This window comes from Balaenoptera acutorostrata, chromosome 17 (assembly GCF_949987535.1).
Source record: "Balaenoptera acutorostrata chromosome 17, mBalAcu1.1, whole genome shotgun sequence".
NCBI classification, from domain to species: domain Eukaryota; kingdom Metazoa; phylum Chordata; class Mammalia; order Artiodactyla; family Balaenopteridae; genus Balaenoptera; species Balaenoptera acutorostrata.
In genome coordinates this window covers 40,140,103-40,153,643 of record NC_080080.1, presented here as the reverse complement: position 1 = coordinate 40,153,643, position 13,541 = coordinate 40,140,103, and positions in this window count along the sequence as shown.

Here is a 13,541-nt window from a genome sequence, read left to right as displayed (position 1 = left end):
ATCAGAGGAAATCAAAAAATACCTATAAAAAAATGACAGTGAAAACACGACAAACCAGAACCTATGGGATGCAGCAAAAGCAGTTCTAAGAGGGAAGTTTATAGCAATACAATCCTACCTTAAGAAACAAGAAACATCTCAGATAAACAACCTAACCTTACACCTAAAGCAATTAGAGAAAGAAGAACGAAAAAACCCCAAAGGTAGCAGAAGGAAAGAAATCATGAAGATCAGATCAGAAATAAATGAAAAAGAAATGAAGGAAACAATAGCAAAGATCAATAAAACTAAAAGCTTGTTCTTTGAGAAGATAAACAAAACTGATAAACCTTTAGCCAGATTCATGAAGAAAAAAAGGGAGAAAACTCAAATTAATAGAATTAGAAATGAAAAAGGAGACATAACAACTGACACTGCAGAAATACAAAGGATCATGAGAGATTATTACAACCAACTATATGCCAATAAAATGGACAACATGGAAGAAATGGACAAATTCTTAGAAAAGCACAACCTTCCGAGACTGAACCAGGAAGAAATACAAAATATATACAGACCAATCACAAGCACTGAAAGTGAAACTGTGATTAAAAATCTTCCAACAAACAAAAGCCCAGGACCAGATGGCTTTGCAGGCGGATTCTATTAAACATTTCGAGAAGAGCTAACACCTATCCTTCTCAAACTCTTCCAAAATATAGCAGAGGGAGAAACACTCCCAAACTCATTCTATGAGGCCACCATCACCCTGTTACCAAAACCAGACAAAGATGTCACAAGGAAAGAAAACTACAGGCTAATATCACTGATGAACATAGATGCAAAAATCCTCAACAAAATACTAGCAAACAAAATCCAACAGCACACTAAAAGGATTATACACCATGATCAAGTGGGGTTTATCCCAGGAATGCAAGGATTCTTCAATATACGCATATCAATCAATGTGATACACCATATTAACAAATTGAAGGAGAAAAACCATATGATCATCTCAATAGATGCACAGAAAGCTTTCAACAAAATTCAACACCCATTTATGATAAAAACCCTCCAGAAAGTAGGCATAGAGGGAACTTTCCTCAACATAATAAAGGCCATATGTAACAAACCCACAGCCAACATCGTCCTCAATGGTGAAACAGTGAAACCATTTCCACTAAGATCAGGAACAAGACAAGGTTGCCCACTCTCACCACTATTATTCGACATAGTTTTGGAAGTTTTAGCCACAGCAATCAAAGAAGAAAAAGAAATAAAAAGAATCCAAATTGGAAAAGAGGTAAAGCTGTCACTGTTTGCAGATGACATGATACTATAAATAGAGAATCCTAAAGATGCCACCAGGAAACTACTAGAGCTAATCAGTGAATTTGGTAAAGTTGCAGGATACAAAATTAATGCCCAGAAACCTCTTGCATTCCCATACACTAATGATAAAAAATCTGAAAGAGAAATTAAGAAAACACTCCCATTTACCATTGCAACAAAAAGAATAAAATATCTAGGAATAAACCTACCTAAGGAGACAAAAGATCTGTATGCAGAAAATTATAAGACACTGATGAAAGAAATTAAAGATGATACAAATAAATGGAGAGGTATACCATGTTCTTGGATTGGAAGAATCAACATTGTAAAAATGACTATACTACCCAAAGCAATCTACAGATCCAATGCAATCCCTATCAAACTACCACTGGCATTTTTCACAGAACTAGAACAATAAATTTCACAATTTGTATGGAAACACAAAAGACCCCGAATAGCCAAAGCAATCTTGAGAAAGAAAAACGGAGCTGGAGGAATCAGGCTCCCTGACTTCAGACTCTACTACAAAGCTGCAGTAATCAAGACAGTATGGTACTGGCACAAAAACAGAAATATTGATCAATGGAACAGGATAGAAAGGCCAGAGATAAACCCACGCACATATGGTCACCTTATCTTTGATAAAGGAGGCCAGAATATACAATGGAGAAAAGACAGCCTCTTCAATAAGTGGTGCTGGGAAAACTGGACAGCCACATGTAAAAGAATGAAATTAGAATACTCCTTAACACCATACACAAAAATAAACTCAAAATGGATGAAAGACCTAAATGTAAGGCCAGACACTATCAAACTCTTAGAGGAAAACATAAGCAGAACACTCCATGACATAAATCACAGCAAGATCCTTTTTGACCCACCTTTTAAAGAAATGGAAATAAAAGCAAAAATAAATAAATGGGACCTAATGAAACTTAAAAGCTTTTGCACAGCAAAGGAAACCATAAACAAGAAGAAAAGACAACCCTCAGAATGGGAGAAATTATTGGCAAATGAAGCAACTGACAAAGGATTAATCGCCAAAATATACAAGCAACTCATGCAGCTTAATATCAAAAAACAAACAACCCAATCCAAAAATGGGCAAAAGACCTAAATAGACATTTCTCCAAAGAAGATATGCAGATTGCCAGCAAACACATGAAAGGATGCTCAACATCACTAATCATTAGAGAAATGCAAATCAAAACTACAATGAGGTATCACCTCACACTGGTCAGAATGGCCATCATCAAAAAATCTACAAACAATAAATGCTGGAGAGGGTGTGGAGGAAAGGGAACCCTCTTGCACTGTTGATGGGAATGTAAATTGATACAGCCACTATGGAGAACAGTATGGAGGTTCCCTAAAAAACTAAAAATAGAACTACCATATGATCCAGCAATCGCACTATTGGGCATATACCCTTAGAAAACTGTAATTCAAAAAGAGTCGTGTACCACAATATTCACTGCAGCTCTATTTGCAATAGCCAGGACACAGAAGCAACCTAAGTGTCCATCGACAGATGAATGGATAAAGAAGATGTGGTACATATATACTATGGAATATTACTCAGCCATAAAAAGAAACGAAATTGAGTTATTTGTAGTGAGGTGGATGGACCTAGAATCTGTCTTACAGAGTGAAGTAAGTCAGAAAGAGGAAAACAAATACCGTATTCTAACATACATATATATGGAATCTAAAAAAAAAAAAAAAGGTTCCAATGAACCTAGGGGCAGGACAGGAATAAAGACACAGACGTATGGAACGGACTTGAGGACACAGGGAGGGGGAAGGGTAAGCTGGGACGAAGTGAGAGAGTAGCATGGACATATATACACTACCAAATGTAATATAGCTAGTGGGAAGCAGCTGCATAGCACAGGGAGATTAGCTTGGTGCTCTGAGACCACCTAGACGGGTGGGATAAGGAGGGTGGGAGAGAGACGCAAGACGGAGGGGATATGGGGATATATGTATACGTATAGCTGATTCACCTTGTTTTACAGCAGAAACTAACACAACGTTGTAAAGCAATTATACTCCAATAAAGATGTTAAAAAAGAAAGAGTGACTGGACTATATCCAGCACTCACACCACAAACACAGACACAGTTAAGCACGTATCTTACATGTTCGTATCAGCTCACAGTTAGCAAGAAATTCAAAATATCCTTCAAATATGCACCTGACTCATAGCTAATTCTCCATATATATATTTATTGAATAAATCAATGAAATATATTGTTTTCAACTGATCTAATTTTTTTCTTATTCTCAATAATTAGGTTTCTTTATATATTTATTTTTTTATTATGGAAAAATATACATAATTTACCGTTTTAGCCATTTTAAAGTGGCATTAAGTACATTTGTGATGTTGCACAACCACCATTATTACCCAATTCCATTTTCATTATCCCAAATGGACACCCCATACTACAAATTTGTTTTTAAAGTGACAGACTCGTTTTGTGTGCAAAGATTTGTGAAGGATAATTGGTACATAAGAGCTATTAAATGCAAAAAAAAAACAAAGAGATATTAAATGGTGTGACGATTTTCCTATCAGGAAAGGATAAAGGATAAAAAAACAAACTTCAGTGTGATTCTATCTACAGAAACATAGTGAAATACATGGAGTTACACAGAATTAACACACAGTGTGTAGTTAATTCAAATATAGGACCTGGATATTTATGGAAATAACTTCTTGTTCACCAGCTTGATGATCAAATTGTCCAGGAAGTCGACCAATTCTTCACTTCACTTTGACTATACAGATGCGAATGCCCTGATAGCACAGCCTTCTTCCTTCTCCAGTGGGGAAACAGCCATTTTCAATTCTCAGACCTTGCCAATGAAACCAAAACGAATTCCTGAAGAGTTTTGAGCAAGCATAATTTCACAGTCACAATTGGCCTGTTAGTGGCAAGTGGGAGGTCCAGTCCTGGGTCTGCCGTTCACTAGCTGCACGGATGCAGAACCCACCAACCAGGCCTCCCTTATCTGTAAAATGTCAGGGCTGGACTTTGAGCCCTAAAGCCCCTTGTGACACTAGCCTCTGTCCAAAAACCTCCGAAGCTTTCACTGAAAAACTCTCAGTCTAAAGACAGCAAATATCTAAACACACAGTATTTACCCTTCTGATGAAATGGACGGTGTGGAATTTGACCCTTTTGACAAATCATGGATACGAAAGCCAATATTCTGTGAGAGTACAGACAGTGGAGAAATAAGTAAGCCAGATTCACTGACCAACGTACTTTTTAATGGGTATTTTAATGACATGAAGAAGCTCGTTCTGACCTTTTATCTGCAGCACAGTTCTCCCCATGGTGCTGGGAGACTGGCACTGATCCATCCTCACCTGGTCTCCTTGGTAACCAAGGGCCTAGATCTGTGAGACATTTGCAGGACATCTGGCCAGGATTAAAATGCAGACGACAGCGATAAGAGATCAAGCCCAGAGCCCTGGCTTTTGAAGACCCCCTGCTAATTAAAGACACAGCAGCCTCAGGCTGGGATGTGGACTGCCCAGAACTGCTGGCAGTCAGGTTGGCACAGTGGTTGAGAATGTAGGCTCTGGAATCAGACTGCTTGGGACTAAATACCAACCTGTCTCTCGCTAATGGTGGAACTTTGGACAAGTTTTAATTTGCCTCTCTGGATCTCAATTTCCTCACTTGTAAAAGGAGTTTACTAAAGTACCTTCTTCATGTAGTTGTTGTCAGGATTAAGTGCATTTAAAGACTGAAAGTACTTAGAGCAAGGGCTCAGCATGAAGTAGCCATCAGTAGTAACAATGAGATGATTATGTAACACCAATAAGAAAAATAGAGCTTTTTTGAGATGACCACATGCAGCATTGTTTTGGGGAGATCCTAGCAACGGTGGTGGGACTATAAAAACACAGCTGGAAAAGGCTCTGCTCTGTTCCTTAACAAGTATGCAAGGTTAGACTAGCATGGCAGGGACTTGAACAGCAGGAGAAGATGGTGAAGATTGAAATCGATGATTTTACCATCAGACAGATCTGAGTTGGGATCCTAGTTCTGCAGATTACTAGATTACTACACCTTCGGAATGCCCCGTGCACAGGTGTGAGATTACAGAGGAGGACCCAGGTGCGGGATGAGCCTGGTCAGGACTAAAGAAAGCTCCTGGAGGCTCTTGATGGCTGAGGAGAGGCAGTGTGGTCTAGGGGTTAGGTACAGGCCCGTCTCAGACGGTCGTCATCCCAGATCTGCCCCCACGAGCTCATACGACCTTGGTTAAGTTACTTCATCCCTCCCTGCCTCAGTTTGCTCAGCTGTAAAATGATGAAATGATAATACTTGCAGAATTAAATGAGTTAAAACCCAATGAAGCATGTGGCTTGTAGTAAAAGCTATTGTTACGGCGTGGGTAAGCGAAAGGGAGAATCTTTCAGGCACATAAGATATCAGGAGTTGTGCTTTTTGTTGTTTTGTTTTGAAACTAGACATTGCCCATGTAATGCCACCACTGAACCCCTTGAAGTCTAGAAAGGTGGATCCTCTTAGTTTACCCCCAGAAGAACCCAATCTTCCTCGTGGCTTATCTGAAACACATGGGGCTCCTAAAGGCCTGCATAGGTACTTATTTACCTGCCCTGGGGGCCACTTTTCAGCAAGGGCTGGCTCAGTATTGTGTGGACACCCGGAAGGCCCTTCTCCTTGGTCACCTACCCTCCCACCATCCACTTTCATCTCCCCAGGGTCCTGGCTTCATCCTGCCATTGGCCCTGAGCTGGAGCTAGTAAATGTCATCTCTCAGGGCTTCCCACAAATCCGTAACTGAGGTCCCGTTTGCCTGTGTTTTAAAATTCTTCAGGGAGGGCACCCACTACATAAGCCAGCCTCTTTCCAGCTAAAAACCAATCACTTCCCATAGAATAAGTTGTATTTTATACTAAAGACCCCTTCCCTGCTAAGGTAGAACAGGGAGGGACAATGGGGGTGAACAGTGTTGACCCTACATAAAATATATGATAAAAGTCGCTACTCAATTCCCCACACTGAAGTCTGGCAGAGAGCACGTTTCGTGGCTTGCTTTATTTATAAGCTCACCCAACGCCAAGCTTAAGCCCCTGAGGTCTAATTTAGGAGGGTTAAGTGTTTAGTGGAGGCTTTGCATTGCTGAAGAGCAGCCGGATAGAAGCATCACCCTCTGCCCAGATCGGGATTCTGATCCCAGCAGCATCCAAAGTCCTGTCACCCCAGTGACTCGGTGAGCAGCCAGGCTCTGTGAGTCACCACGAAGCTTGTCACTGGCTGCATTTGTCTGCTTGGGCAAAACAGCAGTTCGGAAGAGCTGTTTTATAGTTTGATGGTCTGGAAACAACTAAGGCTGTCTTCACATTCTGTGTTGTTGGCTCATTTCTGTTTGGGAAGAGCAGATACTGCTAGGGCTTCCCTTGCCCTTGACAGTGCTGAAGGAGCCTTACGGACTGATCCTTTCCCTTGCAGATGGGTAAGGACCGGTAGTTTAGAATCCCTTAATCAGCAAGCAGCATTTCTTGAACAACTAATATAAACACTACAAATGGCTTAGTCCAGTGAGGGAGAGAGGTGAGGAGAACACCAATCACAGTAAAAGGTGAAAAGACCAGAGGAGAAAGGTACATGGGAGGCCATGAGAGTGAAGAGAGCCAGAAGTAGCTTCCCAAAACAAGAACAAGTTGAGTCTCAAAAGAAGGGCATAATTTACAGAACACCTCTCCTGGATATTTTACTTACCTCACTTCAATTAATTCTCTCACCAGAGTCACAGAGCTCATAAGTACCGAAACTGGGGTTTGAATTAGGTTGGTTTGTACCCAAACCCATTCGACTTCATCCCACTGCTGAGGAACCAGGTGGGCCTGGGCAGGTGGGTTGCAGGATGGGATCTCAGGTCAAGGGAATCACCTTCCCAGTGGAGGGAAACCTCTGTGGACTCAAGTCAGACAGAAAAGGCCCTTGTAGAAATCCCTTCCCAGGTCTGGGGCAGGCACATGGCATTGTTTGTTGCTGGGCCCTGAAGTGGCCTTAGAATCTTTCCCAGTCTCACACTCCAGGACCACCATGGATCAGATTTGAAACCTATCTGCCACATAGAAGAAGAAAATGGATCTGGAAGAGCCAGAGGAGTTCTAAAGGAACCTCACAGAGCCAGAGGTTCAGCAAGGATGATTTGAATTTTCCCAAGTTTTCGGTTGCCTTGGGGGAAAAAGTTATTGACCTGAAAATTCCACTGCTAAAAAGCTGAGGCTAATGCTTACCTAAGGAAAAGGACCTGAGGTCAGGATGGCTTCTTTTTTTTTTTTTTCCCAGTCTTGTGCTGAAATTTCACCATTACTGCTGGTAAACACTTGTTGACTACCCCAAATTCAGACTCCAGAATGGTATTGAAAGCTTACTAAGAAGTGCCCAAAATTGGGCCTTGGCATAGAAAACTTAACAGCTGAGCAGATTCACACAAGCTGCTTGCTTTGCTTTCCCTAATTAAAGCACTCTTCAGTTAAGGAGAAATGTTAAAGGCTACCCAGCTTCGGTCGAAACATATATGTTAGGCTAACCTAACCTGAAACATCACTCTGACTCAGCCAGACTTTGATTTAAAACCTGCCTCGCTTTCTACCTCAAGTTTTTGAGCACTTGGTTGATGTCTGATGCCCAAATAAGGTTAACCTACACATCCCATTAAGAGGAAGAACTATTTCTCAGCTAGGTTGTTTTTTTTTTTTTTTTCTGGCTGCAATATATTTGTAATATTCTTCCAAGGGCTCCTGTGGACTTAAATATATGACATTCAAAAAATAATAGGTAAATGAATTTCTATCCATTTCACCGAGGGAGTTTTTCCCTCCATTTGTAATCATTTTTTTATGATTTCCTTCTTCTTGCAGGAAACAGAGGTAGAGGTGCCTTCGGGCCACATGCGTAACTCTGGGATCAGCTCTCTGTGATGAAACTGGAAGCAAATCCCAGACGAGAGACCCAGCTGTTTCAGATGAACATGGCAAAGCCCCATGCTCCTGACCAAGTTGTCACACACAGAGCAGAACTATGGATGAGAGCCGTACAACATCTGTTGCCTGGGTAACCATCCATCCACTGAGCCAGCCCTGAGTCATAAATGGCGTGGAGAGGAGGTCTGCCAGGATAGAAGGCAGTGCAAACTCCTCTCGTCCTTCCCCGTCTCCAGATATGGCCTAAGGATGCCATACAGGGTTAATAGAAACCTAATAGATACCTACAGACCTAAAGACCCGTCTTTCCCTAACCCTCATTCAAAGATTCCTGGACCTCCATTAGGCTCATCACAAAAGCTCCCCAGATTCTTATCAGTGCTTAGCACATTACCAATGCTAAGCAACACTGCTCAAAATGCCAGTCCCTGACTGGTGCTACATCGTTCACACGCTGGCACCTGGCTCCCAGCCTCAATTTTGAGTAGGACTAAATTAGAGAACCAACTCCTTAGGACCAATATGGCAGCCCACCAGAGCTCACACACTTACCTATGGGGATGGGAAAACCTACCATATGGTTCTCCTTTCATGTATTCCATCACATCTAAGATGCTGCACACACATTTAGAGAGAAAAATTAATAATATGCCTTCACTGAGTAACTAGTTCCAGTTCTCTAAAAACACTCCTAGGTATATTCCCCAAAGAATTGAAAATAGGTATTCAGACAAAAACTTGTACACAAATGTTCATAGCAGCACTATTCACCATAGCCAAAAGGTGGAAACAGCCCAAATGTCCATTGATGGATGAATGGATAAACAAAATGTGGTATATCCATATAATGGAATATTATTCAGCCATAAAAAGGAATGAAGTACTGATATATATTATGACATGGATAAACCTTGAAAACACTATACTAAGTGAAAAGCCAGGCACAAAATGTCATTTGCTGTATGATTTCATTTATATGAAATATCCAGAAAGGTAAATACATAGAGATAGAAAGTAGATCAGTGGTTGCCAGGGACTTGGGGGGGGGGGGGAATGGAGAAGTGTGAGGAGGCTGCTTTACAGGTGTAGGGTTTCCTTTTGGGATGATGAAATGTTCTGGAACTACTTAGAAGTGATGGTTGCACAACATTGTGAATGTACTTAAAGCCATTGAATTGTATACTTTAAAAATAGTTAATTTTAGGGAGTTACCTGGCGGTCCAGTGGTTAGAACTCCACACGTCCACTGTAGGGGGCACGGGATTGATCCCTGGTTGGGGAACTAAGATACCACATGCCGCACAGCCAAAAAAAAAAAAGTTTAATTCTATGTTAAGTGAACTTTACCTCAATTAAAAAAGAATAGTACAAGAAAATGTATAAAAAAGAGAAGCAGAAAGAAAAAATATTCCCCAAAATTGCACCATCCAAAACCAAATACCCTTCGCACTTTGTGCCAGTTTATGTTCCAGTGTAATAATTCATAGTGCATTTATAATTTATATTTTGTTGTCACGCTTAATGTTATTTCCAAACTATTGCCTATGGTCCGTATGTTCCATAAGCTTAAACACTGGGTAAAGCTTCCTTTTTTTTGTTGTATTTCTTTTTTTTTTTTTTTCTATACAGGAGGTTCTTATTAGTCATCAGTTTTATACACAACAGTGTATACATGTCAATCCCAATCGCCCAATTCATCACACCCCCAACGACACCCCCCCGCCGCTTTCCCCCCTTGGTGTCCATACGTTTCTTCTCTACATGTGTGTCTAAATTTCTACCCTGCAAACTGGTTCATCTGTACCATTTTTCTAGGTTCCACATATATGCGTTAATATACGATATTTGTTTTTCTCTTTCTGACTTACTTCACTCTGTATGACAGTCTCTAGATCCATCCACGTCTCAACAAATGACCCAATTTCTTTCCTTTTTATGGGTGAGTAATATTCCATTGTATATATATACCACACCTTCTTTATCCATTCGCCTGTCGATGGGCATTTAGGTTGCTTCCATGACCTGGCTATTGTAAATAGTGCTGCAATGAATATTGGGGTGCATGTGTCTTTTTGAATTGTGGTTTTATCTGGGTATATGCCCAGTAGTGGGATTGCTGGATCATATGGTAATTCTGTTTTTAGTTTTTTAAGGAACCTCCATACTGTTCTCCATAGTGGCTGTATCAATTTACATTCCCACCAACAGTGCAAGAGGGTTCCCTTTTCTCCACACCCTCTCCAGAATTTGTTGTTTTTAGATTTTCTGATGATGCCCATTCTAACTGGTGTGAGGTGATACCTCATTGTAGTTTTGATTTGCATTTCTCTAATAATTAGTGATGTTGAGCAGCTTTTCATGTGCTTCTTGGCCATCTGTATGTCTTCTTTGGAGAAATGTCTATTTAGGTCTTCTGCCCATTTTTGGATTGGGTTGTTTGTTCTTTTAATATTGAGCTGCATGAGCTGTTTATATATTTTGGAGATTAATCCTTTGTCCATTGATTCGTTGGCAAATATTTTCTCCCATTCTGAGGGTTATCTTTTTGTCTTGTTTATGGTTTCCTTTGCTGTGCAAAAGCTTTTAAGTTTCATTAGGTCCCATTTGTTTATTTTTATTTCATTTCCATTACTCTAAGAGGTGGATCAAAAAAGATCTTGCTGTGATTTATGTCAAAGAGTGTTCTTCCTATGTTTTCCTCTAAGAGTTTTATAGTGTCCGGTCTTACATTTAGGTCTTTCATCCATTTTGAGTCTATTTTTGTGTATGGTGTTAGGGAGTGTTCTAATTTCATTCTTTTACATGTACCTGTCAAGTTTTCTCAGCACCACTTATTGAAGAGGCTGTCTTTTCTTCACTGTATATTCTTGCCTCCTTTGTCATAGATTAATTGACCATAGGTGCGTTGGTTTCCTCTGGGCTTTCTACCTTGTTCCATTGATCTATGTTTCTGTTTTTGTGCCAGTACCATATTGTCTTGATTACTGTAGCTTTGTAGTGTAGTCTGAAGTCAAGGAGTCTAATTCCTCCAGCTCCGTTTTTTTCCATCAAGACTGCTTTGGCTATTCGGGGTCTTTTGTGTCTCCATACAAATTTTAAGATTTTTTGTTCTACTTCCATAAAAAAATGCCGTTGGTCATTTGATAGGGATTGCATTGAATCTGTAGATTGCTTTGGGTGGTATAGTCATTTTCACAATATTGATTCTTCCAATCCAAGAATATGGTATATCTCTCCATCTGTTGGTATCATCTTTAATTTCTTTCATCAGTGTCTTATACTTCTCTGCATACAGGTCTTTTGTCTCCCTAGGTAGGTTATCCTAGGTATTTTATTCTTTTTGTTGCAATGGTAAATGGGAGTGTTTCCTTCATTTCTCTTTCAGATTTTTCACCATTAGTGTATAGGAATGCAAGAGATTTCTGTGCATTAATTTTGTATCCTGCAACTTTACCAAATTCATTGATTAGCTCTAGTAGTTTTCTGGTGGCATCTATAGGATTCTCTATGTATACTATCATGTCACCTGCAAACAGTGACAGTTTTACTTCTTCTTTTCCGATTTGTATTCCTTTTATTTCTTTTTCTTCTCTGATTGCCGAGGCTAGGACTTCCAAAACTATGTTGAATAATAGCGGTGAGAGTGGACATCCTTGTCTTGTTCCTGATCTTAGAGGAAATGCTTTCAGTTTTTCACCATTGAGAATGATGTTTGCTGTGGGTTTGTCATATATGGCCTTTATTATGTGGAGGTAGGGTCCCTCTATGCCCACTTTCTGGAGAGTTTTTATCATAAATGGGTGTTGAATTTTGTCAAAAGCTTTTTCTGCATCTGTTGAGATGATCATATGGTTTTATTCATCAATTTGTTAATATGGTGTATCACATTGATGGATTTGCATATATTGAAGAATCTTTTCATCCCTGGGATAAATCCCACTTGATCATGGTGTATGATCCTTTTAACGTGTTGTTGGAGTCTGTTTGCTAGTATTTTGTTCAGGATTTTTGCATCTATATTCATCAGTGATATTGATCTCTAATTTTCTTTTTTTGTAGTATCTTTGTCTGGTTTTGGTATCAGGGTGATGGTGGCCTCATAGAATGAGTTTGGGAGTGTTCCTTCCTCTGCAATTTTTTGGAAGAGTTTGAGAAGGATGGGTGTTAGCTCTTCTCTAAATGTTTGATAGAATTCACCTGTGAAGCCATCTGGTCCTGGACTTTTGTTTGTTGGAAAACTTTTAATCACAGTTTCAATTTCATTACTTGTGATTGGTCTGTTCATATTTTCTGTTTCTTCCTGGTTCAGTCTTGGAAGGTTATACCTTTCTAAGAATTTGTCCATCTCTTCCAGGTTGTCCATTTCATTGGCATAGAGTTGCTTGTAGTAGTCTCTTAGGATGCTTTGTATTTCTTCGGTGTCTGTTGTAACTTCTCCTTTTTCATTTCTAATTTTATTGATTTGAGTCCTCTCCCTCTTTTTCTTGATGAGTCTGGCTAATGGCTTATCAATTTTGTTTATCTTCTCAAAGAACCAGCTTTTAGTTTTATTGATCTTTGCTACTGTTTTCTTTGTTTCTATTTCATTTATTTCTGCTCTGATCTTTATGATTTCTTTCCTTCTGCTAACTTTGGGTTTTGTTTGTTCTTCTTTCTCTAGTTCCTTTAGGTGTAAGGTTAGATTGTTTACTTCAGATTTTTCTTGTTTCTTGAGGTAGGCTTGTATAGCTATAAACTTCCCTCTTAGAACTGATTTTGCTGCATCCCATAGTTTTTGGATCATCATGTTTTCATTGTCATTTGTCTCTAGGTATTTTTTGATTTCTTCTTTGATTTCTTCAGTGATCTCTTGGTTATTTAGTAACGTATTGTTTAGTCTCCATGTGTTTGTGTTTTTTGCATTTTTTTCCCTGTAATTCATTTCTAATCTCATAGCGTTGTGGTCAGAAAAGATGCTTGATATGATTTCAATTTTCTTAAATTTACTGAGGCATGATTTGTGACCCAAGATGTGATCTATCCTAGGGAATGTTCTGTGCGCACTTGAGAAGAAAGTGTAATCTGCTGTTTTTGGATGGAATGTTGTATAAATATCAATTAAATCTATCTGGTCTATTGTGTCATTTAAAGCTTCTGTTTCCTTATTTATTTTCATTTTGGATAATCTGTCCATTGGTGTAAGTGAGGTGTTAAATTTCCCCACTATTATTGTGTTACTGTCCATTTCCTCTTTTACAGCTGTTAGCAC